This window comes from Staurois parvus, unplaced genomic scaffold, assembly GCF_062004578.1.
Source record: "Staurois parvus isolate SC_StPar_1 unplaced genomic scaffold, SC_StPar_1.0 ptg000502l, whole genome shotgun sequence".
Classification (NCBI taxonomy): Eukaryota; Metazoa; Chordata; class Amphibia; order Anura; family Ranidae; genus Staurois; species Staurois parvus.
In genome coordinates, this window is record NW_028318298.1 from 523,486 (window position 1) to 540,447 (window position 16,962).

The window sequence follows — 16,962 nt, forward strand, 5'->3', positions numbered from 1 at the left end:
CCTTTTGTCCTTTTTTTGTAGGACATAGGGCAAGACCAAAGGGAAAAGAAGGAAAAACCGCACAAGAGAAGATGTTCAGCCTGCAAAAAGAAATTATCTGGCTGGAAGAAAAGTCTTTCCCAAGACTGCCTGGATAGTCTTTTCAAAAATTAAGCCAGGACTTTCTTCAGGGGATTTATGGATAGCATGAAGAAGGAAATTACATAATCCATCCAGTCTTTCAGGTCACTTATGCAAAGAGGAGCAGGAAGCATCTCCTCAGCTTAGAATCCTCTACCCATTACCTCCAGTGCCTGTGTGCTACACTTCCTTCAGCACCCAATCAGGCATCACAGGAACAAGGCATGCTGGAGGAATTAGAGGAAGATTCTGATTCTCCTGAATCAGAAGAAGGGGAAGTTAGAGAAGAAAAAGTTTCCAACGTACAAAGATTTCTATTTCCCTCGGGGGAAACACAAGAAATACTTAAAGATATCTGCGACATGCTGGAATTGGAAGAAAAAAAATTAATGATCAGCTGTACGCAGGACTTCATTCTAAGCAAGTCAGAACTTTTCCGGTACACTTGGCCTTGAAAGATGCAATACTGCATAAATGAAAAGAACCAGAAAGGGTTTTTTCGCCCAAAAATTATGAGGAGATTCCCCTTCAAAGAGGAAGACACTGATCTTTGAGATAAATGTCCCAAACTGGACGCCTCTTTTTATCCAAAGTTTCTAAGAAGTTGGAAGTGTCCTTTGAAAATGCTAGCTCACTAAAGGACATGATGGACACGAAAGTGGAAGACTATCTGAGACATGCATGGGAAGCTTATGAAGTAAATTTTAAGCCAGCATTAGCCTTCACATGTGTGGCAAGAACCTTGGACCTTCGGCTAAAACAGCTTTGTTCTATTCTGGAAAGCAATACCCTCAGGGAAGAGATTTTAGCTATGCACAACAAAGCCGTAGCATATATTGCCGATGCCTCCACCGAGTCAGTCAAGTTTACAGCAAGATCTGCGGCTCTCGTAATGAAGAACGAAATGCGATCTGGTTGAGATCATGAAAAAGCGACACAGCTTCTAAAGCCAAGCTATGTGCTTTCCCTTTTGCTGGGGATCTTCTGTTTGGGAAGGAGTTGGGGTCAGTTTTAGAAAGATCAGTGGATAAAAAAAAGGATTCCCTATCCCAAAGAAGCAGTCTAAGAAAAAATGTAATTCCTTCAGGCGTCCACAAAACAATATACTGGCAAGCAAGAGCAGAAGAAAATGTGGCAGTACAACAGAGGGAGAGGAAAGAAAGGGTTTCTTTTCAGTCCTGCCCAATCTAAGGATAAGCCACAGTGACTCAGCCTGCCAGGTGGGGAGGAACCTGGGGTCCTTCCTCACACCGTGGCAGGCCATAACCTACAACAGCTTTATCCTGGACCTCATTGCCAAGGGGAACTCGATGGCAGACCCCCAGAAAGACGTTTGGTTACTTCTCTTCCAAAAGACCAAACAAAAGCATCGGCAATGACTTTGCTTCTCCAGGACATGCTGAACCAGAAAGTGATAAGTCTCATTCTCAGGGGACAGGAAAGCAGAAGGCTAAAACCTTCCGAGAAATATTGTCGGATTTTAAATTTGAAAAAGGTTAACACCCTTGTGAGGTACAAAAAGGTTCAAAATGGAGTCAATATACTCCATGAGGGATCTCCTAACACAAGCAGCCTTCTTGGTGTAATTTGATTTAAGATTCGCAGTCAAAGGTCCACAGAAGACACTGTTTTCAATGCAACGCCCTCCCATTCAGTCTAGCTTCTGCACCTCGGATCTTCACCAAAGTCCTGGCAGAAGATTTGCAGGGTCTGCAGGTGTCCAGATCATTCCATACATAGATGACCTCTTGCTGTTAGTAGAAATGCAGGGAAAAATGGATCTATCACTATGGATCTAAAAACTAGGATGGTTGATCAACTTAGGAAAATCACACTTCCAGCCTTCCCAGAAAGTGACCTTCCTGTGCTATCTGATAGATTCAGTAGAGACTCACTTTGCCAGTCAAACTCTCCTTAAAGAACCACTCATTGATAAAATCTTTTGAGGATTTTGGGGCCAATGATTGCAGCCATCCCAGGCGTCCAGTGTGTGTAGCTCCACATGCGGCCACTCCAAAACATCATGCTTGGACTGCATGGAAGCGGTTATTTCTCAGTTGGTGAAACAGTCAGTCATGTGGTGGCTAAATCTGGAAACTCTGTCAAAAGGCCACCTCTGGTGACAACCCAAGCCTTTTAGAGGTCACCACAGATGCAAGTTCAAGGGGCTGGAGGGCTCACATGAGCTTGGTAAACTCCTTGGATCAGCAGATCTTCCAATGAAGGGGAACTCAGGGCAGTCTTGGAGGCCCTGATCTTCTTCAAGCCCACTGTGAGAGGAAAACATGTACAGGTACTTTCCGACAACATAACCACTGTTTCAACATCAACAAGCAAGGAGGTACAAGGTCTATAAGCATAATGGAAATCACAGATGGCGTGCTGAACTGGGCAGAGGAGAATCTGGCATCGGTTTCAGCCATAAATCTAAAGGGAAGTCTGAATAGGCTAGCAGACTGTCTAAACAGGAAGAAGATTGCGCAGACAGAATAGTGTCTTCTGGCTTCTGAAGGGGACCTGCTTAAAATGAAAGTATTATCCCAAAAAGTAATTAAAACCATTCTTGGGAGCAGGAAGACCTCTACTAACATTATCTGCAACAAAATATGGAAATGGTTCTGTGCATGGTGAATAGAAAACAATAGGATTTCTGGTCCTATAATCCCAGCAGTCTTTGATTTCTTACAAGGGGGAACAGATCTGCATCTAACCCTCAACACCCTAAAAGTTCACATGGCTTTCTAGCTTCCTAGACCTACACCTGATTGAGGACCCACTCATCAAGAGACTTTTAACAGTTATAGGATGTGAAAGTAAGCCCAAATATTCCAGATTCCTGTCAAGTGATCTTTCTACTGTGCTACAAGGCTTCTGTAAGGAACCCTTCGAACTTTTGGAAGACTACCCTGTAAAGGTGCCAACTCTGAAAACAGCTCTCCTGTCGGCTTGGAGGGTGAGGAAAATTCAAGTGCTCTTCATAGCATGTGGACCAGCTGGCCACGGGACTCCTCAAGTGTGTGACACTATGCTGGAAAAAGGACCCTTGGTCTTGAAGCTTTCTGATGGCAGTATTCTAACGTAAACGCAAGTATTTCTAGGTGCTGGTTTCCAGGTACTGTTGCCAATCAGTCCCTATTATGTTACCCCCTCTTAGGGATTTCTGTACCCTAGGAAACACTGTGTTTTAGCCGGGGAGCAGGTCGGCAGATCAGACCTCGGAGGAAGGTCTTCGATCAGTTACCCTTCATGAGAGACTGCCTAACTGGAATGACGTTGGAACAAGCTCTTTGTACACCACACTAGGAATCTGTTTCTTCCTCCTCTAGTTTTAAGTTCCAGAAAGCCTTCTGGTTTTACCCTCACCTATATTTCTATAGGGGGGGGGCTTGGGTTTCCAAGTGACAGTCTCATAAATTCTCTGCAGTGCAACAATTCCAAATGGTGTGTGATCTTGAAACTATTCATTTCCTGTGCAGGGTCCTCCACCACCATGCACTCACCAGAAGGCTACTTGCTTAATAGCCTATAATTCCACCAATAGGGTTCTCACTCCTCAGAAATCGCTATTGATATAACCAGGAGCCTAGAAAGAAATGTTCACCACACCTAGCTAGGAGGGTAGTATATGTTGTACTATTTACTTATAAAATCATCACAATAAAAACATCATGGATACCATTCTACATGGAGAAACAATCACGGCCGGACAGATGGCTTAAATACTACGCCATATACTATCTTCCTGGCTCCATGTGGTGAGCGTTTCCTTCTAGGCTCCTGGTTATCTCGATAGTGATTTCTAAGGAGCAAGAACCAGGGGCTTCCCTACTGGTGGAATTATTGTATAAGCTATTAGGTAAGTAGCCTTCTGGTGAGTGCATGGTGATAGAGGACCCTGCACAGGAGAGGAGTAGTTTTGGGATCCCACACCATTTGGAATTGTTGCACTGGAGAGAATTTATAGGACTATCACTTGGAAGGATTTTGTTATATAATAGCACTTGGCACTTTTAGGAGAATGGTTTATGTAATAACACTGATGTATTGTTATTAGAAGGATTGTGTGGCATTACTACACTTGGCACTTTAATAAGCACCTTTTATGTATTGATCTATTATATTTTATATATTTATAGACTTTGGTCGTCACATATTTATGTGTATAATTTTGATGTATGTTTTATGCGCTGCATTTCTTTGATACATACGCTTAAACTGGCAACAGCCTACAGCACGGTCGAGGTCAAACAGGCAAAAGGTCAGGGCAGTAGGATAGCAAAGATCACTACGAAAGAGGCAAAATGTGAGTCATGTAGGCAAGGATCGCTGAGAAACAGGCTGAAGTTATAAATTGGTATCCAATCTGAAACAGAAATCATTTGTACTTGAGTCTGCAAACATATACTCTGAGTGGTTTTTGTTCTAGCTACTCCCATGCGCACTGAGCAGTTTTAAATTTCAATAATTTTTATTATAAAAGAGAAGTACAGTTCATCAAAAGACATTGCAAGTGGTACATCAGCCAGAACTCTGGCACATAGTCACTGGCCACTTTATTAGATACACCTGTTCAATTGCTTGGTAACACAAATGTGCCAATCACATGGCAGCAACTCGTGAAGATGACTTGCTGAAGTTCAAAACAAGCATCAGAATGGGGAAGAAAGGGGATTTAAGGGAATTTGAACCTGGCATGGTTGTTGGTGCCAGACAGGCTGATCTGAGTATTTAAAAAAACACTGATCTGGGATTTACATGCACAACCATCTCTAGGGTTTACAGAGAATAGTCTGAAAAGGAGAAAATATCCAGAAAGATGCCTTGTTGATGTCAGAGGTTAGAGAAGGATGGGCAAACTGGTTTGAGATGATAGAAAGGCAACAGTAACTCAAATAACCACTTGTTACAACCAAGGTATGCAGAATACCATATCTTGTATCAACGGTTCAGGCTAGTGGTGGTGGTGTAATGGTGTGGGGGATATTTTCTTGGCACTAGCAAGGTGTACCTAATAAAGTGGCCCGTGAGTGTATATGGATAGGCAATCAAGAGCTGGTAGAGAGAAGAGCTCAGGAAAGCTAGATCAAGAGCTATTTCTCCCCAGAGCAGTAACCAGACAAGACATCATGTTAGAATCTGATAACATGTAACATTAGATCAATCATGCTCAATTTGTATCTCTAAGGGAAACCAAAATTCCTTGCACCAGAAAAGCAGTACAGGCTTATGCTCATATTCATGTTCTTTAGCGGTATCTTCTGTATCTGCTTATCTGTGTATGACCTATGTGTATGACCCTTGGACTATCGCTTTTGCTCCTGCTTAAACTCTGTTCACCTGATTACTCTTACCTCGGCCTGTTTACTGGACTTGCCTTTGCCTGCTGTTTCTGAACTGCTTTGCCTGGCTATTACTGATCTTGGCCTGCCTCCTGGACTTGCTCTGCCTACCGATTTGGTCCCTCGCTGCCTGGTTGTTGCTGACTGCTGTATTCTGCCTGTCTCCTGGTCCTGCTTTCATCTTCTGCTAAGCTGCTCCTGCATCCCATTCTGAGGACCGACTACCAGCTCTACCCACCTGCAGAGTGGACACCACCAGCCAGCTACTCCACCACTCATGCCTCTCTTTGCCCTCACACTCTCTGTCTCCACCTTCAGGAGTGTTGGACAGTGGGTGCAAGAAAGGCCTCCATAGCATTCCAGTCTTCATCAGGTACATGATAGTACCATTCAGCCATGACCGAGACTGGAGGAGGTACCTCTCTGCTTGAGGCTCTATGCCAGCAAATCTCAACCCTAATTCAAGTGGTGATGGTACTCCAGGAGGGTTATTTCTAGCTTGCAGGTTGTATGCGCTCTCTGCTCACATCTCCAGCTTCAGCACCTGCAGTAGTGATTCCTCCCCTGGAACCTCGGGTGCCTACCCCGTAATGCTTCTCAGAAAATCGCTACAAATTTCCAGCCTTCCGCAATGTTTGCCAGCTATATTTTGAGTTACAACCACAAATTTGTTCTCATGAGTTCACTAAAGTGGGCTTTGTCATTGCAAGAGGAACCACAGTCCTTACATCAGTCTCTTCCTTCTTTGATTCCATGGCTCAGATTTATGACGACCCCCAATGAACCTCTACAGCAGAGATTATTCTGTATATGCTCCGGCAAGGACTTTGGCCCGTGGAGTACCATGTGATTACGTCCTGCAAATGGAGTTCTGACACAGCCCAAAATGATACAGCCTTGTGGTACCAGTTCCATTTGGGACCTTCAGAGACTCAAAGATGAACTTGCCAGACTGGATCCACCGGCAACACTCCCAGACCTGATCCAGCTTGGTATTCAACTTGATTGCAGAATCCGAGAGAGGAGGGCAGGGAGGTCTGGCAATACCAACCTACCTGGGCACCAGCAGCTCCTGTGTACCCAGCTCCAGCTCCACTGACATCCTTTTCCATGGTGGAATCTATTCAAGTGAGAGTTGCTCATTCACCTCTGTCATCCAAGGAAAAACTCAGACATCAACAGAACAACTCAACAAGATCAACAGAAATGCCTCTACTGTTGGTCACTACCTGTGTGACTGTGCAGTAAGGCCGCAGAAGTCTGCCCCTGCATTTTATGCTTCCTGTTATCCTGTAAAGAGCATCTCCACTCATCTCTTGTTGACTCTCTCCTTACAGTTACCCAGGAGGAGCATCCAAACCCAAGCAATTGTTGACTCCAGGTCATACAGCTGTTTTATGGGCTATACCTTTAATAACCAACACCAAATTCCTCTGCAAGCTAAACTGCAGCATCTGAAGATTCATCTGGCAGATGGCTCAAACCCCAAGTCAGGTCCAGTCACACAAGAAACTTGTCCGCTACTGGTAGTTGACCCCCATGGGTCATTCAAAATACCTAAACCTGGACATTATTCCATCACCTTTGTTTCCCATCATCCTGGGTATTCCAAGGTTGCAGGCACACAATCATAAAATAAACTGTGAATATGGAACGGTCTCATTTCCTACCACCTACTGCCAGCAACACTGTTTTCCCCTAGCGGTCACCACTTCGGCCCACCTAATGGAACTGCAGCCAGGGACTTCAGGTTCACAACATTCATCTGCTTCTCATAACTTTTATATGTCTTTGATAAGAAGGCCGAGACCTTATGGCCCCATCGACCATACAGCCTCATTGACCATACGATTGCCCGGTTGAACTGTTACCTGGGACTGAGATTACGTTTGAGTGAATTTTCCCCTTATCAGAGCTAGAGCTTGAGGCATTGCGTCTATACATCGATGAAAACCTGGAAAATGGGGTTCATCTGTCCATCCACATTCCCTACTGGGGCTGGCATATTTTTTGTTGAACAGAAAGATCACACCCTGTGGACTATAGAGAACTAAATAAAAAACAGTCAAGAACAGATACACTCTTCCACTTGTTCCAGAAATTTACAGCAGTTCAGAGCAGTGAAAGTATTCACAAAGCTTGATTTTTACGGGGTGCATATACAGTGGGGCAAAAAAGTATTTAGTCAGCCACCAATTGTGCAAGTTCTCCCACTTAAAAAGATGAGAGAGGCCTGTAATTGGCATCATAGGTAGACCTCAACTATAGGAGACAAAATGAGAAAAAAAATCCAGACAATCACATTGGCTGATTTGGAAAGAATTTATTTGCAAATTATGGTGGAAAATAAGTATTTGGTCAATATCAAAAGTTCATCTCAATACTTTGTTATATATCCTTTGTTGGCAATGACAGAGGTCAAACATTTCCTGTAAGTCTTCACAAGGTTGGCACACACTGTTGCTGGTATGTTGGCCCATTCCTCCATGCAGATCTCCTGTAGATCAGTGATGTTTTGGGGCTGTCGCTGGGCAACACAGACTTTCAACTCCCTCCAAAGGTTTTATATGGGGTTGAGATCTGGAGACTGGCTAGGCCACTCCAGGACCTTGAAATGCTTCTTACGAAGCCACTCCTTCGTTGCCCGGGCAGTATGTTTGGGATCATTGTCATGTTGGAAGACCCAGGCACATTTCATCTTCAATGCCCTTGCTGATGGAAGGAGGTTTGCACTCAAAATCCCATGATACATGGCCCCATTCATTCTGTCCTGCACATGGATCAGTCATCCTGGTCCCTTTGCGGAGAAACAGCCGCAAAGCATGATGTTGGCACCCCCATGCTTCACAGTAGGTATGGTGTTCTTTGGATGCAACTCAGCATTCTCTCTCCTCCAAACACAACGAGTTCTGTTTCTACCAAACAGTTCTATTTTGGTTTCATCTGACCATATGACATTCTCCCAATCCTCTTCTGGATCATACAAATGCTCTCTAGCAAACTTCAGACGGGCCCGGACATATACTGACTTAAGCAGGGGGACACGTCTGGCACTGCAGGATCTGAGTCTGTGGCGGCGTAGTGTCTTACTGATGGTAGCCTTTGTTACATGGTCCCAGCTCTCTGCAGGTCATTCACTAGGTCCCCCCGTGTGGTCCTGGGATTTTTTCTCACCGTTCTTGTGATCATTTTGACCCCACGGGGTGAGATCTTGCGTGGAGCCCTAGATTGAGGGAGATTATCAGTGGTCTTGTATGTCTTCCATTTTCTAATATTGCTCCCACAGTTGATTTGTTCACACCAAGATGCTTGCCCTTTTGCAGATTCAGTCTTCCCAGCCTGGTGCAGGTCTACAATTTTGTTTCTGGTGTCCTTCAACAGCTCTTTGGTCTTCACCATAGTGGAGTTTGGAGTGTGACTGTTTGAGATTGTGGACAGGTGTCTTTTATACTGATAACAAGTTCAAACAGGTACCATTGATGCAGGTAATGAGTGCAGGACAGAGGAGCCTCTTAAAGAAGAAGGTACAGGTCTGTGAGAGCCAGAAATCTTGCTTGTTTGTAGGTGACCAAATACTTATTTTCCACCATAATTTGCAAATAAATTCTTTCCAAATCAGCCAATGTGATTGTCTGGATTTTTTTTCTCATTTTGTCTCTCATAGTTGAGGACTACCTATGATGCCAATTGCAGGCCTCTCTCATCTTTTTAAGTGGGAGAACTTGCACAATTGGTGGCTGACTAAATACTTTTTTGCCCCACTGTAACTTGATAAGAATCTGGGAAGGGGATGAATGGAAAACAGTTACTCGCTTTGGGCACTTTGAGTATTTAGTCATGTCTTTTCGACTTTGCAATGCCCCAGCTACTTTCCAGCACTTCATCAATTATATCTTTAGAAACTTTCTCGACCTCCTCATGATCGTGTATCTTGATGACATACTCATATTCTCTCCTTCAACAGAAGAACACGTTGTGAAAGTTAAAGTACTCAGCCATCTCTGGGACCACCAGTTATATGCAAAGGCTGAGAAATGTGAGTTTAAGAAAGAAACTGTCCAGTTTCTGGGACTAAATATCTCAACATCAGGCATTGCAATGGACCTGCAAAAAGTTAGTGCAATTCTCGAGTGGCCAGTACCAACAGATCGACAAGGAATCCAGATGTTTATTGGATTTGCCAATTTTTATCATAAATTCATTAACAACTTCTTCGGCATCATCAGCCCCATTACTCAGCTTACTAAAAAAAACACCCGTTTTCAGTGGACTCTGGAAGCACAACTCGCTTTCGATAAATTAAAAGCTTTGTTTACATCAGCACCAATTCTGCAACATCCTGACCCTGCATTACCTTATGTCCTTGAAGTAGATGCTTCAGAAAACGCAGTTGGTGCCATTCTATCTCCAAGGTGCTAAGTCACTTCTACACTCTTTGGCTTTCTTCTCAATGAAACTCAGTTCTTCAGAGAAAAATTATGATGTGGGAGACCTTGAGCTACTTGCTATCAATTCCGCTCTGGAGGAATGGCATTATTCGCTTGAGGGGGAAAATCACCCAATCCTGATTTTCATGGACCACAAAAACTTAAGAGTATCTCCATACAGCTAAGCATTTGAAACCCCGTCAGGCCAGGTGGGCCTTGTTCTTCTCGAGATTATCATTTCATATAACCTACAGACTGGGTTGTAAAAATGGGAAACCCGACGCTCTGTCACGCATGTTTCTGGAAGAAAAGGAACCTACTCAGCCCGATACCATTCTACCTCCAAAAAGTTTTCTGTTGCTGCAAAGAGATTTGGTGTCACAGCTCAAACAAGCATCAAGGGTAGAAGGTTCACCATGTGACTCACAATTGCAAGAATGGGATGAATGGCTCTTCCATGAGAAAAACATTTTTGTACCTTCAAGCTTGTACCTATCCTAAACCTGTGCCTTGACCAACCCCTGGCAGGACATTTTGGGATTTGCAAAAACTTTGTAGCTTTTACAGCAGTCCTTTTGGTGACCTAGCCTGAGGTCTGATTGTCAGGGTTATGTAAGGGCTTGTGAGGTCTGCATCCAAAGCAAAGGAGACAAGACTAAAGTTTGGGGCCTTCTAAGGCCTTTGCCCATTCCTGGTAAGCCCTGGGAAATGATTAACATGGACTTTATCGTAGAGCTACCACCATCTGAAACTTTACCACTATTTTTGTGATAGTCAATAGGCTATCCAAGATGGCGCATTTCGTACCAGTTATTGGGACACCATCTGCTTTAGAGACTGCACAAGCATTTGTTACAGAAATAGTAAGGTTGTACAGGATTTCTTGCAGTATAACCTCTGGCCGAGGGATTCAGTTTACATCCAAATTCTGGAAAGAACTCTGTAAAGCGCTTAAAATTGATACATTGTTATTTTGGCATATCACCCCCAAATGAATGGTCAGACAAAATGAACAAACAAGACTCTAGAGCAATATCCGTCATCCGGTACATATACAGAGCGGTCTTCTGTCTTCTCCCTGCTGACAAAGGAGCACGCTTCCACCACTAGAGGCCAGCGCATGCTCCGAAACGCGTTGCATTGAATCCTTGCCACTGACGTCATCACGCCAACACTGACGTTGCGCTCCAGCGTGCATTCCAGCTGCCATTGAGGAGTACGTGCACGCCGGCCTGCTCCACAGCTGTCTCCCTCCAGCCACCATGCTGCTCCAGCGAGACGCGGACACAGTGGGCACCTGTGACAGCCATTCTATTTGGCGTTTACACCTTACATTTAACATGCCTGTATATATCTACCTAAATGTGAGTGTTCCTACTTTTTTACTGTATTAAAGTGGTCTGCTGTACTTAGAGGCTCTTCTCCTCTCCTTAACACACAGTCTGCTACAGTACTGTATGGAGCTTGCCCTTAGTGCCATACGGACCCCCCAATTCAAGTCACCCTAACCATCGTTACCTACTATCAGACTGTCCCGGACTTGGTTTCAGTATTTGCGCTGATTAATTATTTCCCTTCTAAGGCCTTTGCCCATTCCTGGTAAGCCCTGGGAGATGATTAATATGGACTTTATCATAGAGCTACCACCATCTGAAAACTTTACCACTATTTTTGTGATAGTCAATAGGCTATCCAAGATGGCGCATTTCGTACCAGTGATTGGGACACCATCCCCTTTAGAGACTGCACAAGCATTTGTTACAGAAATAGTAAGGTTGTACGGGGTTCCTTGCAGAACTCTGTAAAGCGCTTAAAATTGATACATTATTTTTGGCATATCACCCCCAAATGAATGGTCAGACAGAATGAACAAACAAGACTCTAGAGCAATATCTTCGGCGTTTTTATTTTTTCACGCAGGATGACTGGGCTCCACTCCTTCGTCTAGCAGAATTTTTCTACAATGACTGTCCATTCAGCTACAGATCAAACTCCATTTTTTGCTATTTAACCCTTCAATCTTGATACAGTCTTTGATTCAGCTGTCCAGGAACGACTGAAATTTCTGCAAACCAACAATAAAGTTCTGCAGGAAGCTATTGCCAAGGCCCAACAGGACAATAAAAATTTGTTCGATAAAAAGAGAAGGGGTGACCTGCACCTCAAACCAGGGGACAGGGTTTGTCTATCAACCACTAGTTTGAAATTGGCCTGCCCTTCTAAGAAATTTGGCCCCAAGTACATTGGTCCATTTGCTGTAAAAAGTAATAACTTCAGCAGCTTATGAACTTTTGCTACCAGAGAAGTATAGGATTCATCCAGTTTTTCATGTATCTCTGCAAAAGCCTGCTGTACCAGATCCCTTTCCTGGCCATAATCCGGATCCTCCAGCACCGATCATAATGGACAAGAAGAGTATGAAATTGAGGCCATTGTGGATTGTAGGAGGAGGTGAGGCTTCATTCAGTATTCAATGAAGTGGAAAGGTTATAGTACTGAAGAGAACTTGAGCCAGAAGGCAGTGTTCATGCCTCAAGACTGATGAGTTTTTCCAAGCCTACCCTGAAAAGATGTCCCAAAAGGGCATACGGAGATTGCCCGTTGGGGGGGGGGCAATGCAAGGGAAACCAAATTCCTAGCACCAGAACACCAGTACAGGCTTAGGTTCATATTCGTATGCATTGCTCATGTGCTCCTACTTCTGAGCGAAGAAGCAATAGATGTGCTGTTCCAGTTCATCGCGCGCACATTTGTGCACACATGCAAATGGGCACGCGTGCATTCCAGTTGGCGTGCACGCTCATTACCCAATGGCCTATTTAAACTGGTCTTTCATTATGAGAAGTTGCTGAATAGTCTTCAGCCTATTCCTGTGCTTCTGTGACCTGGTCCGCTGTACCTGCTTACCTGTGTATGACCCGGCTTGCCCTTGGACTTCGCTTCTGCTCCTGCTTAAACTCTGTTCACCTGATTACTCTGACCTCGGCCTATTTACTGGACTTGCCTTTGCCTGCTGTTTTTGTACTGCTTTGCCTGTCTCTTACTAACCTTGGTCTGCCTCCTGAACTTGCTCTGCTTGCCGATTTGGTCCCTCGCTGCCCAGTCATTGCTGGCTGCTGTATGCGGCCTGTCTCCTGGTCCTGCTTTCATCTTCTGCTCTGCTGCCAAGCTGCTCCTGCATCCCATTCCGAGGACTGCAACTACCAGCTCTACACACCTACAGAGTGGAAACCACAAGCCAGCTACTTCGGCTCTCATGCCACTCTCTGGCTCTCCGGCTCTCATACTCTCTCTCCGCCTTCAGGAGTGTTGAGCAGGCCTGTCTCCTGGTCCTTCTTTCATCTTCTGCTCTGCTGCCAAGCTGCTCCTGCATCCCATTCCGAGGACTGCAACTACCAGCTCTACACACCTACAGAGTGGAAACCACAAGCCAGCTACTTCGGCTCTCATGCCACTCTCTGGCTCTCCGGCTCTCTCACACTCTCTCTCCACCTTCAGGAGTGTTGAGCAGGAGGTGCAAGAGAGGCCTCCATAACATTCCAGTATTCACCAGGTACATGATAGTATCTCAATCTTCAAACCCAGTAAAGTAACACATTTCTCAGCCTTATCAGGCTATAAGGCATTGCCTAGGGTGCAAACGCAAACAGAAAAAGTATAAAGAAAAATGGAAGGAAGAAAAACAGAGAGAGGAGTTGTGGAGAGCCTCAATATGGAGCCCAGGGATCCCATAGAGCCTTAAATCGTCTGTTGGTGTCATTAATCACAATAGTAAGTTTGTTTATCATGGGCGAAGAAACCTTGCGCCTATACAAATCACCCGCTACAAATCTGCCTTCCACACCTACACCTTCTCCCTCCACGCAGCCAAACAAGCCTACTTCCTGACCCTCATCAAGGCCCTCTCCTCCAATCCTCGCCGACTCTTCTCCACCTTCAACTCTCTACTCTCTCCACCCCCATCTCCACCCAGCACCTTACTCACCGCCCTTGAGATTGCCAATCACTTCAAAAACAAGATTGACACAATTCGCAAGGACATCGCCGCAACTCACACTCACTCTCAACCCGTCCCCTCTCACACAACTACCCCCTCATCCCCCCTCTCCCTCGACATAACCCGCAGGGACTTCGTCACTGCTCAAACTCCCTCCAACCCCGTTCCCCCTCACTCAGCTACCCCCTCATCACCCTTCTCCCATGGCCCCACCACTGCTCTGACCTCCACTTCCACCCCACCCCACATTCCTCATACTGAAGCCCCCTCAACACTCCGCACCTTTACCTTACTACTGTAGCAAACTTGCTCATCAGAGTTGGATGTGGAGTTCCCCTTTTCTTTTTCTTTTTATTGGAAGTATTCCTCAGTCCTACAGTCCCTACCCCCTCCCTTCCTGAGAGGCAAACGTTATATCCTGACAGATGAGGGGGTCAACCCAAGTTAAGGCATCCTCAGTCCGGTGCCAGGCAGTCTGCGAAAGTGTAACCTTTCTCACCTAAAATCATGATAAGGCCAGCTCATCAGAGCATTGGGAAGCACTGATCCCAGACCTTGTGTAGGTTCACCCATCATAAAACAGATAAGGCAGCTATTACATTACTATGGTATACTAATCATGGTGATAACTAGAGATGAGCGAATTATTCAAAAATTCGGTTCGGCTGATTCGCCGAATTCGTCGAATAAATTTGCTTCGAGCCGAATATATTCGCTGCGAATTTAACTTATAAAAAAGGTGTTTCTAGGCTTCAGAGAGCCTTTATATTAGTGCAGAACACTGCACCTTTAATTTAAATGCCCTTGGAGTCTGCTGGGGAAGAGAAATAATACTGTCAGTCAGTATGACATGCAGATGAGTGCCGTCGATCTTAGAATCACCGCACACTTCACTCATTTGGGCAGTCACGGGGCCAAAACCAGAGTGTGGAGCCACAGTGTGGCGGTGGAGGCAGCAGCAATGGGAGGCCATACAGCACCCTATGACAAAATGGAACCCACCAGCAGTGTGAGGAGACCTGAAAGTGGCACATGGCAGAGTGTGGCGATGGAGACAGCAGCAATGGGAGGCCGTACAGGGACCCATGACACACTCTGGACCTGGCAGCAGCATGAGGAGGCGGTACAGGGGCCCATGACAGATTACGGGCCTGGCAGCAGCATGAGGAGTCGGTACGGGGGCCCATGGCAGATTACGGGCCTGGCAGCAGCATGAGGAGGCGGTACAGGGGCCCATGGCAGAGTGGCGGAGCGTAAGCAGCTAAAATTGAAGGCCATACAGAGGCCTATGTTAAAAAGTCCCCCCAGCAGCAGCGTGGGGAGACGACTATCAAGAGTCCAATGGCAGAGTGGCGGAGCAGAAGCAGCTTCAATTGAAGGCCATACACAGGCCTAGGTTTAAAAGTCCCTCACAGTTAATTCCAATAACGAACTCTACTCCTCCGTGCAATCTACTTACGAGACCCTGGGCAGGTCTGGGTCCAATTTGTGGTAAAGACTGGTTTTGTTCAGCCATGCTTGAGTGAGTAATAACAGGTCTGTGCTGCCCTTTGGTGTCTGGCTTAATGCGCACAACACTGAACGTCCCAGCGTTTGTCAACGATTTGCCGTTAAGTGATGCAAACCCGCTGAACCACGTTCATGAGGAGCCGGTACAGGGGGCCATGAATCAGTATGGACCTGGCAGCAGCGTGAGCAGACGACAGAGGCACATGGCGCAGGGTGGCGGTGTAGGCAGCATTATTCTGAAGCCATACACAGGCCTAGGTTAAAAAGCGGAAGCCGTCAGCAGCGTGAGCAGACAACAGAGACACATGGCGCAGGGTGGCGGTGGATGCAGCAGTATTCGGAAGCCAAACACAGGCCTCGGTTAAAAAGCGGAAGCCGTCAGCAGCGTGAGCAGACGACAGAGGCACATGGCGCAGGGTGGCGGTGGAGGCAGCAGCAATAGAAGGCCATACAGCACCCTATCACAAAATGGAACCCACCAACAGTGTAAGGAGACCTGAAAGTGGCACATGGCAGAGTCTGGCGATGAAGTCAGCAGCAATGGGAGGCCGTACAGGGACCCATGACACACTCTGGACCTGGCAGCAGCAAGAGGAGGCGGTACAGGGGCCCATGGCAGAGTGGCGAAGCGTAAGCAGCTTAAATTGAAGGCCATACAGAGGCCTATGTTAAAAAGTCCCCCCAGCAGCAGTGTGGGGAGACGACTATCAAGAGTCCAATGGCAGAGTGGCGAAGCAGAAGCAGCTTCAATTGAAGGCCATACACAGGCCTAGGTTAAAAAGTCCCCCCAGCAGCAGCGTGGGGAGACGACTATCAAGAGTCCAATGGCAGAGTGGCGGAGCGGAAGCAGCTTCAATTGAAGGCCATACACAGGCCTAGGTTAAAAAGTCCCCCCAGCTGAGTCCACCACTTGGAAAGGGAGGGACTGCAGCACCAGCAACTTGGACAGGAGGACGTTCAGCTTCTGCACCGTCGGGTGCGTGCTCGCAAAAGGTTGTCTCTTGGAAACGGATTCCAAGAAAGACTGCTGACGGAATCCGTGAAGAGGAGTAGCAGGAGAAGGAGCATCTGAACGAGCGGAAGATGCCAACGAGCGACAACTCCCCTCAGCAGAGGTGTTGGAGCCTTGACTGGCTGATAGAGGGCGATTGACGTCGGGTGACGGAGCAAGTAACGGAGCGGGTGATGGAGCGGGGGCTGGGGCAGGCAGAACCGCCGTATCTTTATCACGGTTTTCCCAGGCCACCGAATGGCGACGCTGCATATGCTGATGCAACGCTGTAGTCCCAACATTGGCCCCCTGGCCACGCTTGACTTTCTGGCCACATAGTCGACATACGGCTACGTTTACTTCCTCGGGCGGCTTGACGAAAAATTGCCACACCGCCAAGTAGGAAACTTTGCCCCCGATACTCCTCACTGGCTGACTGCTACTTCCTCCGTGCACACCGGCATCACTACTGGCCGTGGTGGTAGGCTGCAGTGGAGCTGGTGCTCTACTCCGTGGCCGTTTGGCTCCACTGACACTGCTGCGACCCTACTGCCTCCTGGGCAACCCACCGACTGTTTT